The sequence below is a fragment of the Rhodnius prolixus genome, unplaced genomic scaffold (genome assembly GCF_049639745.1).
Source record: "Rhodnius prolixus isolate KJV_2025 unplaced genomic scaffold, Rpr scaffold_2, whole genome shotgun sequence".
Classification (NCBI taxonomy): Eukaryota; Metazoa; Arthropoda; class Insecta; order Hemiptera; family Reduviidae; genus Rhodnius; species Rhodnius prolixus.
The window spans coordinates 52,002,934-52,020,666 of record NW_027411592.1 but is presented as its reverse complement, the minus strand read 5'-3'; the positions used below and the strand labels follow the sequence as shown (position 1 = coordinate 52,020,666).

The 17,733-nt window shown below is 34.9% G+C and overlaps 1 protein-coding gene and 1 long non-coding RNA gene across 6 annotated transcripts in view; one reads left to right on the top strand and one right to left on the bottom strand.

Annotated features, from left to right (window-relative positions):
* sxc (O-linked N-acetylglucosamine (GlcNAc) transferase sxc) overlaps window positions 1–17,733 on the bottom strand; it is a 163,722-nt gene that overhangs the window by 135,762 nt on the left and 10,227 nt on the right. The window lies entirely within an intron of this gene.
* Window positions 397–960, top strand: LOC141449958 (uncharacterized). 2 transcript variants are annotated; one of them, XR_012455792.1, is made up of 4 exons: window positions 397–464; window positions 563–656; window positions 755–848; window positions 951–960. It is a non-coding gene; the product is annotated as an uncharacterized lncRNA (long non-coding RNA). The 2 variants fall into 2 exon arrangements; XR_012455791.1 differs by lacking the exon at window positions 951–960 and having other exon boundaries at window positions 755–879.

The following is a 17,733-nucleotide window of genomic DNA, read 5'->3' as shown; positions in this document are numbered from 1 at the left end:
TAAAAAACCAATTTCTTTTGAAGTGTTCGTTAAGTCACAGCTTCCTCAAAACTACACTTAATTTCCTCAGAAAATATTTCCAACCAAATTGCTACCGTAAAATGAAACCTGATAAGTACGAGGGTTATCAAATACTCCGCACCATGTAATTTCAGGAGGATACATCGTTACTGGGTATTACTAAATATAGCCCTTTCTTGTCCGTTCCTCGTAATTTATCGCTCTGTTAGAAGATAGTTCAATGAAAGACTAGCTACCTAATCTTTCAAGTCTATTTCATTGAATCAAATATGAAAATACTTTTTAAAAAAACGATTCAATTAAGAGGATTTTGTCTTAGGTTAGGTTAAAGTAGGTTAGACTAGGCTAGGTTAGCATTAAACCAAATATGAAAAGACTTTTTAAAAAAACGATTCGATTAAGAGGATTTTGTCTTAGGTTAGGCTAAAAGTAGGTTAGGCTAGGTTAGCATTAAGCCAAATATGAAAAGACTTTTAAAAAAACGATTCAATTAAGTGGACTTTGTCTTAGGTTAGGCTAAAAGTAGGTTAGACTAGGCTAGGTTAGCATTAAACCAAATATGAAAAGACTTTTTAAAAAAACGATACAATTAAGAGGATTTTGTCTTAGGTTAGGTTAAAAGTAGGTTAGGCTAGGTTAGCATTAAGCCAAATATGAAAAGACTTTTAAAAAAACGATTCGATTAAGAGGATTTTGTCTTAGGTTAGGCTAAAAGTAGGTTAGACTAGGCTAGGTTAGCATTAAACCAAATATGAAAAGACTTTTTAAAAAAACGATACAATTAAGAGGATTTTGTCTTAGGTTAGGTTAAAAGTAGGTTAGGCTAGGTTAGCATTAAGCCAAATATGAAAAGACTTTTAAAAAAACGATTCAATTAAGTGGACTTTGTCTTAGGTTAGAGTAGGTTAGGTTAGGTTAGGTTAGGCTAGGCTAGGTTAGGTTAGTTTAGGTATATAGTTCGCAGTATCCAAACCAATAATCAAATTGGTAAACGTTCCACAACTTTTCGGGTTTCGAATTAAGAATAGATACTTCCTTTTACAAAAAAAAAAAAATGGAAAACTCATTCCTAAACCTGATCAGAACCAGCTGAGAAGGTTGTTAGTGGTTTAAGCCAAAACAAAATATTTGCACGAAATAGGACTGGCAAAAGCTACCCAGGTCTGATGTTAAGTAGTAGGGGTCTTAATACAGAACAGTTGACCTATTTTTAGATACCATCTTTACGAGAGATTGCGGAGTTTCGACCTTAGAGGTCAAGAAGAGATTGGTTAATCGGAAATGTGGTCTTTTCGAGTTTTTTTGGTGGGGAGAAGGGGGAGAACTTTCATAAAAATGAGAATTTTCTATATTATTTGTAGATAAAAGAACAATTCCACTCAAATGCATCTCTCATTTTTATATAAAACATTTATATAGTAAGTGGATTCTGGAAAATCTACAAGGATCACTAGTGCCTAGCGCCATGGCTGTCTGTTGAATTGCAGGGCAATAAAACATGCTAATCCCCCCTCTTTACCTGTGGAGAATCAGCTTCTCCCCAACCAACTATAAATTTATGCTATATGTAGCATACTTTATACTGTATAAATATACTCAAAGTAAATGTAGCATTTATAGCAGCCGTAATAGTTGTATAGCAGAAGGAGAATGTGGAGAGGAAGCCAGCTTAGCACGAATACGGAAAATTATTGGTAATTAAAGAATCTGGTTTAATCGTTTCCTCTAACAAGATTCTTGAAGCGCCTCAAATTGTACCTCATGCCCCTTGAAAGCCTTGAAAGAATTTAGCCCCTAAAAAATTATTCTAAAAATACAGAAAAATAAATATTTTTGATCTATACACTGAATATAGAGTATATAATTTTAAGGGACATCTAGAAAAAACAAAAAAGGACAACTCTCTCTTAAAAGTTTTCATCATACATCAAACTTTTGAAGGTCGCGAGTTGCCTTAAAACCTATTCTTAATTAAAATTTTTCATGAATCGAATTCCTAACAATCGAACAGAATTCAAGAATTCTAACACTGATTTTATTTCCATTATCCATAGCTGAATAGAAAATAAAGCAATTATGTTAATATAAAAATCGATATTCATTTTGCTAGTCAGAGAATACTGGTATAATTCTCTGATTTCGATAATACATTCTATTGATCAAATTGCTAGACTAGTATCAAATGATAATTACGTTTGTATAAATCTGATAATCACACGTCATCAGCTGAGTTAATGATTATTGATTCACAACTTAGCCAACCTCAGATCAATTTTAGACAAGTTCATTACTTTGAGGTGGTAAAAAGTAAGAGAAATACTACAAAATTTAAACTGTAAACTTTTTTAATAGCAAATAAATTCTATCCTTGAACCATCAATGCAGATTTAGATGATAGTATTCCAACTCATTGTCCCTATTTTCGATGTAAAGCAACTTTTGTCTCGAGTTTAGCACCAGGGGTAACTCAAAAGAATCCTACCCTCCACCAAATACCTTATCCTTAAATCCCTATCTATCCCTATCCATATTCTAAGCATCTTATTAACATTCAATACAAATTTTAAATATAAATTTTGTTATAACTTTAGAGATAGTTTTTAATCAAATAAATGTTTTCAAATAAATTCTAAATCTAAATCATCTTTGTGTAAAGGTTTCGAGGAAGGAAGTACCAAAAATGTTAAACTACTTCCCAATTTAACCATAGCTACTTCTTCGAAACTCTGAACTCAAATATAATTTAGAATTAGTATTCTAAATTAACTAAGTACGAGGGTCGTTTGAAAAGTCCGTGCAAAGTCAGAGAGATAGCACCACTGCCGCGTATCGAGGTTATGTTTAGTTAGTAGCATCTCTTGGAAGAACACACACCAAGTTTCGGCCAGATCGGTCTATTTCTTTGTGTTTGGCATTCGTTTGAATCGAGGAAGTCGAGTGATTTTCAAAAAAAATGGACGAAAAAGAATTTCGTGTGTTGATTAAACACTACTTTATGAAAGGCAAAACGCCTGAGGAGACTAAAGAGAAGCTTGATAAACATTATGGTGACTCTGCACCTTCGATTAGAATAGTTTCAAAATTTTCGGAGTGGCCATATGGGCACAAGTGACGCTGAACGTTCTGGACGTCCTGTTGAGGTTACTACTCCAGAAATCATTGATAAAATCCATGATATGGTGATGGATGACAGAAGAGTGAAGGTGCGTGAGATTGCTAGTGCTGTGGGCATCTCGAATGAACGGGTACATAATATTTTGCATCAACATTTGGACATGACAAAGCTATCCGCAAGATGGGTGCCGCGATTGCTCACGCTTGACCAAAAACGAAATCGTGTGAAGTGTTGTTGCAAGGACGGTTTGCAGCTGTTCCAGAAGAATACGCAGGACTTTAAGCGTCGTTTCGTCACTGTGAATGAAACATGGATACATCACTACACTCCTGAGACCAAGGGGGAATCTGCGCCAAAAAAGGCGAAGACCGTCCCTTCGGCCGGAAAGATTATGGCGACTGTCTTTTGGGATTCGCAAGGAATAATCCTCATCGACTATCTGGAAAAGGGTAAAACTATTACAGGTGCATATTATTCATCGTTATTGGACCGTTTGAAAACCGAGCTGCAAGAAAAACGCCCACGATTGGCCCACAAAAAAGTCCTTTTCCATCACGACAACGCACCAGCTCACACCTCAGCAGTTGTGGTCGCAAAATTAATGGAAATAGGGTTCCAACTCGTTTCACATCCCCCCTATTCTCCAGACTTGGCTCCCTCGGACTACTATTTGTTCCCCAATATGAAGAAATGGCTGGCGGGAAAAAGATTTTATTCAAACGAGGAGGTGATTGCAGAAACGAATGGCTATTTTTCAGACTTGGACAAATCCTATTATTCGGAAGAGATCAACAAACTAGAGCAGTGTTGGACGAAGTGTATAAGCCTAAAAGGAGACTATGTTGAAAAATAAAAAAGGTTTACCCCAAAAAATTAAGTAGTTTTTATTTTTGGACGGACTTTTCAAACGACCCTCGTAAATATAGTGGTACCTCGGTATTCTAACGACTTGCCTTTCTAACAAATCCGGTATTCGACCAAGAAATTCGAGAAAATATTTTCCTGAATTCCGAACAAACATTTGGAGGAACTCGGAACACCCGAGATGATACAATTTTTAGAATTGTTGTTGTTAGATTTGTATGTAACAATAAATCTAAAATTGAGTGCCTTATTAGTTTTTGGCCATTTTCAGAATAACAAATATTCTATACAAATTTCCTTTACTTTGTAAAGAGAAAGACAAATTATTATTAGTTTTCATTTTCTTCCTCTATCCTCTACAGACACACACCCACAAATTCGCTCAGCAAATATATTCAATTCAATTTTGTTTACTTTTTTTTTTTATTCCTTTTGCCACCGATTTTCTGGTCACGTTTGTTTAAGTTAGGCGGGGCCGAGAGTCTGAGATCCTGATTACGTCACCAGGGACTCCTAGTTACGGGCAATATAAAGTCCAATCAATAAGGCTAAAAAAAACATCTTATTCTTTGATTTTGTATATTATTTATTTTTTTAGAAATAATTGATGAAATACTGCGAGCACTTGTTATTTATTTTCATTTTGAAGATTTTTTTTTTGCTTTTTACAATCTAAAACGAATAAAATTGAGTATATCTTGAATTAGAGGGAATATCTCCAATTAAACGAGATTATTTCACAGAAAGTTTGTTTCATTTGCTTCATTTTATTTGAATTCTACATTGATACGTCCACTTACTGTTCTAGTTTGCTTTTTAAATTGCTCAAGGATTCTGTGAGTTATCTAAATTTTTCATTTAATAAATTTTTAAGCAGTAAGCACACACGGACTTTTACTGAAATTCTCCAAATTGTTCCTCTTATTTATTATTTCGTTTTCATTTATGATACAATTTTTAGTGAGTAAAAATTAGCCTGCGCAGAAATTACCTAATCATAAGTGTCTCAAGTAGAAGTGGTAGGCCGTCTACACACTGAAGAGTTTAGTAAGTAAATCACATCTCAGACATACGTACATCGGTTGGTGCTTTTATCGCAATAGTTAAAATAAAAAATCTGCTTTGAATATACAGACAGCGACTTATCAGCCTAAAATAATAAAAATAAAATCTAAAACTGAAGTGACCGTCCTAACTTATTTTTAAGTTTTAAATAAAATCCTTCCATAGTTTCCTAGACAACTGCAGAAAACCTCACACAAAAGCTGTTCTTCCACGGATGCACTTTCGGCATTTTATTACTATTATTGTATTTATTTATTTCTTTTAAGGCGCGACAACATCTATCATTTTTTCAGTGAACTGCCAGCTCCCGGACAGTGTTCTTTCGTTAATTTCCATCACCGGAGAGTGAGCTGAAAGGAGGTCCTAGGAAGTGAAAAATCTAAGGGCCAGCAGCTGGATTCGAACTCATGATCTCTACATTAAAATCCAGTATTCGCTAACCACTCCGCTATTCCGTTCCCCAGCATTTCATTATATTGAACTTGTTTAATATTAAAGCGTATTATAGTTGTGAAACATAATAGCACCTACCGCAATAATAGAAAGAAGCGGGAGTGATAACAAATTCTTCTTTCTTTAGTTTTTAAAATTAAACTGTTCAGCAAACTGTTTTACACTCTGATATAAAAAGCATGATTGATCGGCAAGAGTCTGCAGCAATACCATTTGATAGGGTAGGTTTACATCGTTTGACCGTGAGTGGATAGTAAAAAACTTTTTACATCTAAGTCCTCCATGCAAGTCAGAAGAAAAGTGATCTCAAACTTTCATCCCAAATTTTCTCTGCGTCACAACTTCAGTTAAGTTTCCAGAGAGTATTATCTGTAAACTGTTTGTCATTAAAAAATAAAGAAGCACCAGAAACGAGAGTAAAGTTAAAGGCTAGAAACTTTCACTGTTTAAATTTAGCTGAGTCTATGTTGAAAAATAATTTTAGTAGAAGGGGAGTTTTGACAACAATTAAAGAAGTGCTGCAATAGAGAGAGAGATCAACAAGACTTCTCATGGTGTCTCAATCCAGGCTTACTGATGGCGACTACTCTAAGAAGCCCGTTGATTAACAAGACAACAGAAGATTGTCTTCTTCAACTTCATGTTGGAAGAGATTGCTCCAGCGTCTTCATTCAAACAAAAGTGTGAAACTGAATCTTGACAGTATCTTAAGGTTTCGTCGATGTATCGATAAGTATCAGAATCTACTATCAGAATCTCGCATTCAGTTCAATAATTGACTTCTTTGGCCACCAATGGATGGAGCATGAATGCCTTGTGCATGCTGAATTGTGATAACAAAAATTTATTCCACCTGGTCTTCCAACATTGGCCGATAGACATGAAGACAAAACTGTTCGCATGGTCACCCTCTTTTTGGTCTTCCAGTCAGGTCAAGATTACCAAACCCAAAAAAATAGAAAGATGGTTTCGACCCAGATGACACAGTACTTGTCCACTTAATGTATACCGACAATTCTCTTCCCCTTTCAAAAATCAACGAACTGCTCATTACTCAAATCTTTTGGCAATCCTTGGCAGAAGCAGAAGTACAATGCTTCAGTGTTCTCTTAACTAGTTAAGCGTGGAATTTAGTTTTTTTTAAAAAAAAAACCACAATGTGCGGAATTAAAATCAGTCAATGACGTGTAAACAAGTAGAACGCAGGGCAAAAGAACCAAAACGTTGTAATAGTCACTTCAAGCACTTTTTCTGCAATCTCTGGGGCTTGAGGATTACCATTCTGTGCTCATTCAAAATCTTGCACCGCTTCACGTGTGCATTGCCGCCTAGTTAATTAGGGACGCAGGAGCTTTTATAAGGAAGAACAGAGCTTTGAATTCTGTACAAAATGAAATCATGCTCGTACTGAGGTTTGAATCTCTATCTAAGGTAAAAAAAACGGCATTGCCCAAGGGTTGAGAGCTTCTATTTGTGCGCCTAATTCCCCAATCCCTGATGGGGGAGACCAAACATGTACCAACCACTTATCATTTGGCTGGCTCCCACCGCAGTTCTATTGGTAAGATAAAGGAAACATCCCACCAAATAATATTCTTATTGTATTTTATTAAAATTTCGAGTTTTTTTTTATAGTTAATGGCAATTTTATATTTTTCACAACGAGTATACACGTCGAACGCACCGTAATAGAGACTTGGTTTGACGTCAAACACGCTTAACTGGTTAAAATACTATACTACTAAGTTGAAAATGTACTTTAGCTCCGCAGTGCTTGATAATATCTCAATTGATGATTAATCAGAATGGTGTAGAGTTGTGTTCCCCTTTCAAACAACAATTTTAGTCAGTTATAGAATAATACAGATAGATATATGTAATAGAGAAATACAGTCAGCAAGTGTAGTGCAAGACGAAAGCATAAATGAAGTCAAAATGTCTAAACGAAGTTTATTAATTATCTCTGATGATGGATTAAAATCAGAAGCCTGTCTAGAATACAATTCTCATGCGCGCTAAGACGTATAAAATCCCCAGACAAAGACTGATGAATTTAATCAAAAAGAAACCTTCACGAAATCTTTTTGTTTTATTTTATTTACTAAAATCAGTTTTGTACTATACAATTTTCCTATAATAGTAGTATATTCCTATATAGTTGTAGTATTATATAGCTCCAGTTATAATATAAATAAACGGTTACTATATAATAAAAAATAAATGGGGAAGTATCAAGCCTGTTTGCTTCTTCTAAGTAGCATAATTTTCTGTGACAATTAGTTAATTTTAAATAAATAATAAGAAATAAATTTTCCTCTAATATATCGCGCATATGAAATGTATGAGATTAAATGTATTTCATTATTTCTCCATTCATCCATCATATTCTTTCCCACTACTAAGCCATGTAAGAATGGATAGAATGTGGGTATCCATTAAATTCAAAGAATTTCTTGCATGCGTCATATCCTCCACCAAGAAATTCTAGTTATGTGTCATACGAATATATATTGCTCTTGAGGATATATTCTCTAGAGCAATATCATATGTCCCTGGTAGATCTTATTAAACTGTGGTATTTTTTTTTTTTAAAGAGAGATAACAGATTTCTCTCTTTTTAACAAAATCACGATTTATTGCTTCGGATTACAAATTATTTATTAAGAAAACTAATGTGACGGGTTTAATCAAAATTAATTAATTTAATTTGTAAAAAAAAAAAAAAATTTCACCGCAGACAATTCGCAAAAAGTAATTCTAATTAATATTTTACGTAAAATTTAAAAAAAAAAAAAAAAAATTGCTGTTTTGGGAGAAATAAGTAAAGATTCGTCCGACTAAATTGTCAAAACTTTCTTCAAAATTTCGAAATGTTCACAAATTTTCTTGCGCTTAATTTAGTTTCACCATAAAAGAGACTTTTGAGACTTTTGAGATTAGCTTTTTGTTGCAGGATCTCTTTTAAAATCAATTTTTAAAACAAAATTGATTTGCTTATATCAGAATAAGTAAAGCTAAAGTAACATATACAGATTCCTTAGAAATTGAGCAACTATTTGCTGGGATTTTTATCTTTATGTGTAGATAAGTATTTAGTAATAAGAAATATTTTTTATCATTTGTATAATTCTCTTTCCCATGTAAACCATGCTCCCCAAAATTAATTACAAACCACCGAATTTATATAATCAAATACTTTCTACATATTCATTTATTGCAGAAGTTTACTCTAAATGTGAAATAAAGATTTACAAAAAATCACATTAATAAAACGTGGTAAACTTCTATCAATCAGTCTAACACAAAATTTATATTCCAAATAAGAGAAACAATAATTATGTAGTGCCAGTGTAAACCAACGAAAAGGGACGATCAAGACAAATTAAAATTAAAAACCTTATTCTTAATTAAATATAAATAAAGATGCAAACGTACCTCTCATTTTAGTAGATAAGAAAATGTGCACTAACCTGTAAAAGAAAAGAAATCCAAATTAAAACAAGAAATTACTTTATCTTTAATTAGTTATAAACAAGATATTAAAAAGTGTTCAAGGCATAGGGGAAGATTCTTGCCTATTTCGGTCATTATTTTTATTTTTTTTTTTTTTTTGGCTTATGCTAATTAGTAATTGTAATTTGTTTTATTTTGTTAAAATTAAAGGTTGGTATGCCTTAAGGATAAATAAAAATAATTATTACTGAATTGTAAAGTAGTAAGTAAAGTAATCGCCTATTTTTTCAGGCAGGGCTTAACGTCCAACTACCAATTAGGTAGAGATTACCTATCTCTACAACGCCATACATGACTTCTTATAATAGAAGCTTGCTAATAAATTAAAATTGTGATTTTAGAAGACATCACAGCATCACCTGGCAGCGAATGCAATGCATCGTTGCATTGAACGTGGGGAAATATTACTCGGCAGTCTTTCTTAAAGTCTCACAAGCATCTGGGCTGTTTAGTAAGCTAGCTTTACTTAAAGTAAAGTAGTGCCTGTTTTTTTTTTTCAGGCCGGCTTTTACGTCCAATTACCAATTAGGTGTCGTGGACGGAGGCGACTAGCAAACATACTTTACTGTAAATTTCTTTTATTAACCATTAAATAAAAATCCAAGGCCTAAGACCGGGAATCGAACCCAGTACCACAGTACATATTAGCTTCGCAGGTCTCGCCTCTAACCGCTCGGCCACCGTGGCGCCTAATTACTGAATTGACAATAATCTTTCTTCTCTCGGGGTTAATGAAGCAGCCAACAAATAAGAAATTAAACACATCCAACCTGTTGAGATATTCATGATTCAAAACAAAGGTGCACTTACAAGAATATGAACCTGATTAATACCCTTTTACGCAGGCCTCCTTTTTTTTCCTCTCACAGTTAAGAGGAGGTACCGGTATTCGAGTAGATTTTCGATTTAAGGGTTTCCACATAGAAATTGTACGTTGAAGTCGGATAATTCATTTTAGGGGAACCATTTCTCGGTAAGAGATTTTGTTTCTCGTTCATACCGCAGTTCTTATCGTTTCCATTCATTGATTTCTTAAACAATTTGACCTTGTTGCTGAAAAAGTTGTTTTCATGATTAATTCGTCTGGGACTCTTGAGAGGGGAACTGCCCCAAACCTGACCATCCTCGGGGATGCTTACGCTTCATCTTTAAAATAAATTTTTAATAAAGTTTTTCAACTACATCCAAAATTCTTTTGGCACAGGTATAGTCACTACAGAAGGTTTAGTTGTATTGTTAGAACATTTTCTACAAAAGAAGCAGGGGAGGGGAAAAAAAAACCTTACATACAGAGTACAAAAGTGTAATAGGGGATTTATTTCCATTCAAGAAAGTTTATCAAGCAAGCACACAAAAAAGCCGGGATGGGGAGGCTCACAAACTTAGTGTACAGCAGAGGGCCAGAGAAAGAAGGAAAGGTGAGGAATGGAAGAGGAATGTTTGCTGTGCTGAGGGGAGAGGAGGGAGATGAACTCTCCTGGGCTACACAGAAAGGCCCCAGATGAAAGCAAGATTTTTAAGCACTGAACACTGTGTGAAGGTTATGTTTTTATACAAGACCCCCCTCAGAGAGAGAGGTACCAACCATGTACTACCCAACTTGCGACGTACTTATTCTCACACCAAGCCAAATAAAGCAATATTATCTGACCATTTTTTTTTTTTTTTTTTTTACCTTCAAAAAAAAAATAAAAATAAATAGTGTTCCTTTATATTTTATTCATACACAGTCCTGGTACTCTTTTCAAGTTAAATGTACAACTAAGAATCGAGAAGGCCTTGAAAAAAAAAAATTACTTTGTGCAATACAAATTAAAGCAACGTACATATTTAACCCAACCAATCGTAATTATTCTTTTCTCTTTGTAAAGAAAAAATTATTTCTTTTATTTACACTCGAAATACTAAGCTTTTAAAGGAAATATTGAATAAAAAGAACTTTTCCATACTTAAGTTTACGTACAAAATCTGGCATGAACAATCCCAAAATTTCTCTTACTGCAATAACCTAAGATTCTAACCTTATACGAGGGTCGTTTGAAAAGTCCGTGCAAAAATAAAAACTACTTAATTTTTTGGGGTAAACCTTTTTTATTTTTCAACATAGTCTCCTTTTAGGCTTATACACTTCGTCCAACGCTGCTCTAGTTTGTTGATCCCTTCCGAATAATAGGATTTGTCCAAGTCTGAAAAATAGCCATTCGTTTCTGCAATCACCTCCTCGTTTGAATAAAATCTTTTTTCCCGCCAGCCATTTCTTCATATTGGGGAACAAATAGTAGTCCGAGGGAGCCAAGTCTGGAGTATAGGGGAGATGTGAAACGAGTTGGAACCCTATTTCCATTAATTTTGCGACCACAACTGCTGAGGTGTGAGCTGGTGCGTTGTCGTGATGGAAAAGGACTTTTTTGTGGGCCAATCGTGGGCGTTTTTCTTGCAGCTCGGTTTTCAAACGGTCCAATAACGATGAATAATATGCACCTGTAATAGTTTTACCCTTTTCCAGATAGTCGATGAGGATTATTCCTTGCGAATCCCAAAAGACAGTCGCCATAATCTTTCCGGCCGAAGGGACGGTCTTCGCCTTTTTTGGCGCAGATTCCCCCTTGGTAACCCATTGTTTAGATTGTTTTTTGGTCTCAGGAGTGTAGTGATGTATCCATGTTTCATCCACAGTGACGAAACGACGCTTAAAGTCCTGCGGATTCTTCTGGAACAGCTGCAAACCGTCGTCCTTGCAACACTTCACACGATTTCGTTTTTGGTCAAGCGTGAGCAATCGCGGCACCCATCTTGCGGATAGCTTTGTCATGTCCAAATGTTGATGCAAAATATTATGTACCCGTTCATTCGAGATGCCCACAGCACTAGCAATCTCACGCACCTTCACTCTTCTGTCATCCATCACCATATCATGGATTTTATCAATGATTTCTGGAGTAGTAACCTCAACAGGGCGTCCAGAACGTTCAGCGTCACTTGTGCCCATATGGCCACTCCGAAAATTTTGAAACCACTTATAAACTGTTCTAATCGAAGGTGCAGAGTCACCATAATGTTTATCAAGCTTCTCTTTAGTCTCCTGAGGCGTTTTGCCTTTCATAAAGTAGTGTTTAATCAACACACGAAATTCTTTTTCGTCCATTTTTTGAAAATCACTTGACTTCCTCGATTCAAACGAATGCCAAACACAAAGAAATAGACCGATCTGGCTGAAACTTGGTGGTGTGTTCTTCCAAGAGATGCTACTAACTAAACATAATCTCGATACGCGCCAGTGGTGCTATCTCTCTGACTTTGCACGGACTTTTCAAACGACCCTCGTACATGATACTAAAACTTGAAATTGCAAAATATATTTATTTACTGCAATTATACAGCTTTTAAAGCCTTATATTAATAATAAAATGCGACTTTAGAGGAGAAATCTATTTCTATCTGCCCCAAAAATGATACGGGTTCCCATAAAATGAATTATCTCCTAGAAAACATATTCAAAATTAATGTTACGTTGTCTAAGCATGAAATCTGAAATATGAAGTTTATTTTTAGATGCCATTAATAAGGAACTTTCGAAAAGTTTAGAAATCCACTCAATAAAATGGGAATATTTGGTTGTGGGTTGGTCTCCGAAGTTTGGCATTCCGAACTCGGGGAACTACGTATTATTGATATTCTTTTTTTTTAAATTATTATTATTAAGTTTAAGGCGCGTCAATATTTAAGGTTATTGGCGCCCGGAGCTTTTTTCAGTGCACAGCCGGCCTCCGGACAGTGTTCTCTCGTTACAGACAACACTGTCCATCACCAGGCAGTGACTCCTAGGAAGAGAAAATCTAAAGGTCAGCTGCTGGATTCGAACCCGGGACCTCCGCGTGGGAATCCAATATGCTAACCGCTTAGCTAATCCCTTCCCTTATTATCAATATTATTTATTTTTAATGAACAGCGAACAACTTGGCTATTTTATTTTAATGTTTTATTTAAGTCGCTTTAAAATCTAAGGTTATTGGCATCTAGAATTATCTGAGTGCACTGATGTTCATAAGAATTATGATGTAGCTACATAAAGCACAATCCATTCTCAGGCAGTGAACTGTGGAAGTTACCTGGGTAGAGTACATCTAGGGCCATCAGGGATTTGAACCCTGAGACCTCCAGGATTATTAGTCCAAGGCTGGAAACATAGTGGAGCGACGAGCAAAGCGGCGAAATCAAACACAAGTTAACATATGGGGCCGCACATAGTGGAGGAGCAAAGCGAAGATAGAGCAACGCTATCTAAATGAGTGTTTGTTTTCGCCACTTTGCTCTTCGCTATCATCGCCGCTCCACTATGTTTCCAGCCTAAGGCGCTAGCAACTGAGCTAATTCCTAGCCTTTATTATTATTAATTTTTGGTAATCAGGCGCCGTCTCATTACATAAAACTTCTCGTGCTAGGATGGCAACTCCTCCTCCCTAGTTACATCTTTTACAGCTTCCACTGGGAAATAGCAAAGAGCCGAGGGTTACTGAAGCACATTATCTCTCTTTAAATCTTTGACCATCGATTCCAATCGACGGAGGGAAGAGACTTTCATTATTATTGTTGTTATTATCTTGCCTAATCATATTTTTATTTATTTATTTTTTTTAAGCAGAGCAAAGAGTTACATCTGCCAACTGTGCGGATATTTTAAGCCAGAAATAGACTACGAAACATGACTTGGCCTCAGCCTCATAAAGTAATAGAAAAATTGTAAACGAGGCAATTCCTGAAATAGCACTAAATATTTATGGTATGAGGAAGGAAGACTTTTGTGTGGGTGTTGGTTGTGAGCAAAGATAGAAGAAAATTCGAGTGAAAGAATGTTTAAGGGAGAGAAAGCAATAATAATTTTCCAACTAACGAAGAAAACAAAATGTTCGATGGGAAGCAATTTTGTAAAAATAATAATTAAAAAGTACGTTACCAACAAATTCTCCATTCAATTATTGCCAAACCTCTTCAATAATTCCAATGGATTATCCCTTTTTTTTGAATTAATCTAATATCAACAATATTGTATTTAGTTGATTATAATTCCTTTAAAAATAAACGCAGATAAAACCAATTAAAAAATGTATTTTCCTCATTTTTTCAAAAACCATCCCAACCCCTTCTGTTCTTCTGAGGCTGTGATAATAATTCTGATTTTTTAAAGAAATATAACTTCTTCTTTCTTGGCATTACAACCCATGAAGGGCCCTAGTCTCCTCAATTTTCCAACTGAGCTTCAAGGTTTTGCAAGACAGGATTGTTTAGCCCTACACCCAAGCCCCGAAACAATGGAAGACCTTAGATTTATAAAGGGTTTACTCCCTTTGCCGAAAGGTAACTCTTTGGTTATATAGTGTATGCGCCTTGATGTGCTTGTTTACGTGAATGTAGTGTAATTGTATTGTAATGTCGCCTATTGTATAATGGAAGTGCATGGTGTACTGTACTAGGAACCCCGTGGAATTGCAAGATCTAGGAAAGCTTTTACGTTCAACAGCGACCGCCTGAGAGGAAATATAACTTTGTAAATTATAGTAAAGAGCCTTCTTGATGTCATGACACGACGTTAATGCTAATTAGGGAAACCTTATTGAATATTGTACTTTAGACTACATAGTAGTATAACCAGCGGAAACTAATGAAGAGGTGACGTAATTTAGCAACAAAGCGCTATTGTAACTCTACAAAGTTATCTGGCTAAAACAACGAACTAATTGGTAAAATTTCCTTTCACGCAGATAATCTAACAAAAAAACCTTTTAGGTTAATGTAATTTGAGAAACCCTAAGCTAGAGTTCGAAAAGCATAAAAAGTACCACCTATTTAATAATACAGGGTGACCCAGTGAAAATGACCACATTTCTTTTTTGAATAACTGTGGTGGTAACACTGCTACAGGGACGAACGCGCGCTCTATGGTTAATAGAGACCTGGGAGATTCCTGTTATCAACATTTTAGTAATCATGGAACGTTACACTGCAAAAGAACGAGCATTTTGTGTAGAAGCGTATTTTCGAGATAAATCGGTTGTGAATGTTCATAGAGCGTTTCGTAAACAGTTCAAAGTTAAAAGTAATGAATCTGTTCCTACGCGAAAATCGATCCTCAGGTGGGTTGAAAACTTCCGTGAAAGTGGCAAGACGACTTATAAGATTCATCCAGGTGCCAAAAGAACAGTTCGTACACCGGAAAACATCGGAAAAGTTTGCCAAGCAATAAAAATTAGTCCACCTCGTTCCGCTCGCCGTCACGCAGCTTCTTTAAAGTTATCAAGGGAATCTGTGCGTCGAATTCTAACCTCAGACTTGAACCACCATCCATATAAGTTGATGATCACTCAAGAGTTGAAAGAAACTGATTACCGACAGAGATTGCTTTTCGCCGAAAACATGTTAAAGAACTTGGACGATGGTGAGATTGATTTAAATAATCTTTTAATGAGCGATGAAGCTCATTTCGAACTCTCTGGATCGGTAAATAAACAAAACTTTCGGTACTGGGCAAGTGGTAATCCCCAATTCATTCCAGAAAAATCGTTACATAGCCAACGAGTTACAGTATGGACCGGTGTAGCGTCGTGGGGAATTATCGGACCGTATTTTTTCGACGGAACCATCAATGGAGAGGAGATGTTAAACTTGTTCCTCATCCCCCAACTCCGTCGCAAACGTCGTTTGAATCGAACCTGGTTCCAGCAAGACGGGGCAACTTGTCACACCGCCGCTCTTACAATTGCGTTGTTGAAATAAACGTTTGGAACTCGTTTATTGTCACGTTCTTCAGATTTCGCTTGGCCGCCTCGCTCGCCAGATTTGACGGTTCCAGATTTTTTTTCTGTGGGGGTATTTGAAAAGTCGTGTTTATGAAACCAAGCCCCGTGATCTAGAGGATTTAAAATCGAGGATTAGAGCCGAATTCGCAAAAATTTCGGCTACCATGCTGAAGAAAGTATTCAAAACCTTCGTTAAACGATTGGAAGAATGTAAAGCCCAGAACGGTCATCATTTGAAGGATGTAATATTCCACAAATAATCTCCCATGTTTCTACTTTTCAAAGATTTTTTTGTTACTTTTATATCTGTAATAGTTTTGTTGTTATTAAAGAAATAAATGTGGTCATTTTCACTGGGTCACCCTTTACAAAATGAATTTATCTTTTATTTATTTTTTTTACAAAATAAATAGTTACAATAGACTATATTGTGTATTGACCAAATTTTGAATACAATTAAAATTCATATTAAAACTGTCCGGTAGGACAGTTGTATAAGGGTTGATCGTCAAAAAGTGCACGAAAAAGCGTAACGTTGAAAAACACCCAACTTTGACAATTTTTTTCTCTTTTTCTATAAAAGATAAAATTCTCAAATTTTCTTTATAATGTAGGGCAAATCCTCCTTTATAACTGTAATTTTTTCGTAATAATATAGATTAATTAGTTTTCGAGAAATTATATGCAGCAATGAACACGACAGAAGCATTCAACTGTACTTAACTAATGTTGTGGAATAATGCCAAAATTGGCAAAATTATCCAACCACAAATCAGAATCACTTTCCGCCATCAGAAGTTGGCCCCGGTTTAAATTACTTTCTACAGTCATGTTATATATACATACATAATGTGCTAACGACCTCAATTTCCGATAAGAAAACTCATACTTGCAATCTTATTTAAAGCAATTTATCTTTCGATCAAGAGAAAATGAAACAATGTAAAATTAGTAATATTACGCTTCTTCATCCGTAATAATAAACAAAAAAAATTATGAGGTTGATAAAATAAAGATTAAAAACCAAATAAAAAAGATATTAATAATTTGTTTAAGATAATGCAATATCTGGAAAATATTTTATAAGTGGGAGGGTGGCTCCGAGAGGAAATTGTGTTCTGGAATAGAGGAAATCAAAGGAACAGGGCGGCTGGGTGAGTCGGCCTTTAATAACCATATATTTTATAAAATGATTGACATATTAATCAAACGCTCTAAACTAGAAATTCCAGCTCTCAGTAAAAATTAATATTGAGATAAAAGATTCCATTGTGGTGACCACGTGTATTTTCTAGAATTTAATTAAATATTGTTTAATGAAACAAAAAAAAAATTAAAGAAAGAGCGATACATCCTTATCAGTAGAAAGGGTCCAAAGCAATACGAAATAGAGAAGGGGTATATAAAAGCGATATGTCTTCAAAAAAAGGAATGGCATACAGAAGCGACAGACAAATTAAAATAAGTTCTGTAGAGATTAAATTTTAAAAAATAAATTCTCGAACTAAAAATAAATTTAGTAAATAAATACGAACTATTAGTGGAAAGAAAACAACAACCCTATATTCGCTGTTCTTAATCATACTAATAATTTAAAAATAAGGATGTTTTTAGAGATTTGTTTCGCATATGTTTGAATAGAAGTTGGAGATTCACTCCCTTTCTAACTGGATTAAACAATCCATTTTTAAAATTTATTTTAGCGAAAATAAATAGAAAAGTAGTTTTTACTTTGCATACATTAGGTACTTTTAAAAACGCTTTTATAGACTTAGTTTATCTAAAAGTCACCGATAATGCTAGGTAAAATAACATTTCTACTAAAATTGTTTTAGAAGAATTATGCTATTAATAAAGAAGTACACTCCGCCACAAAGTTTTATTTTCTGAACATAATTCTACTTTGTA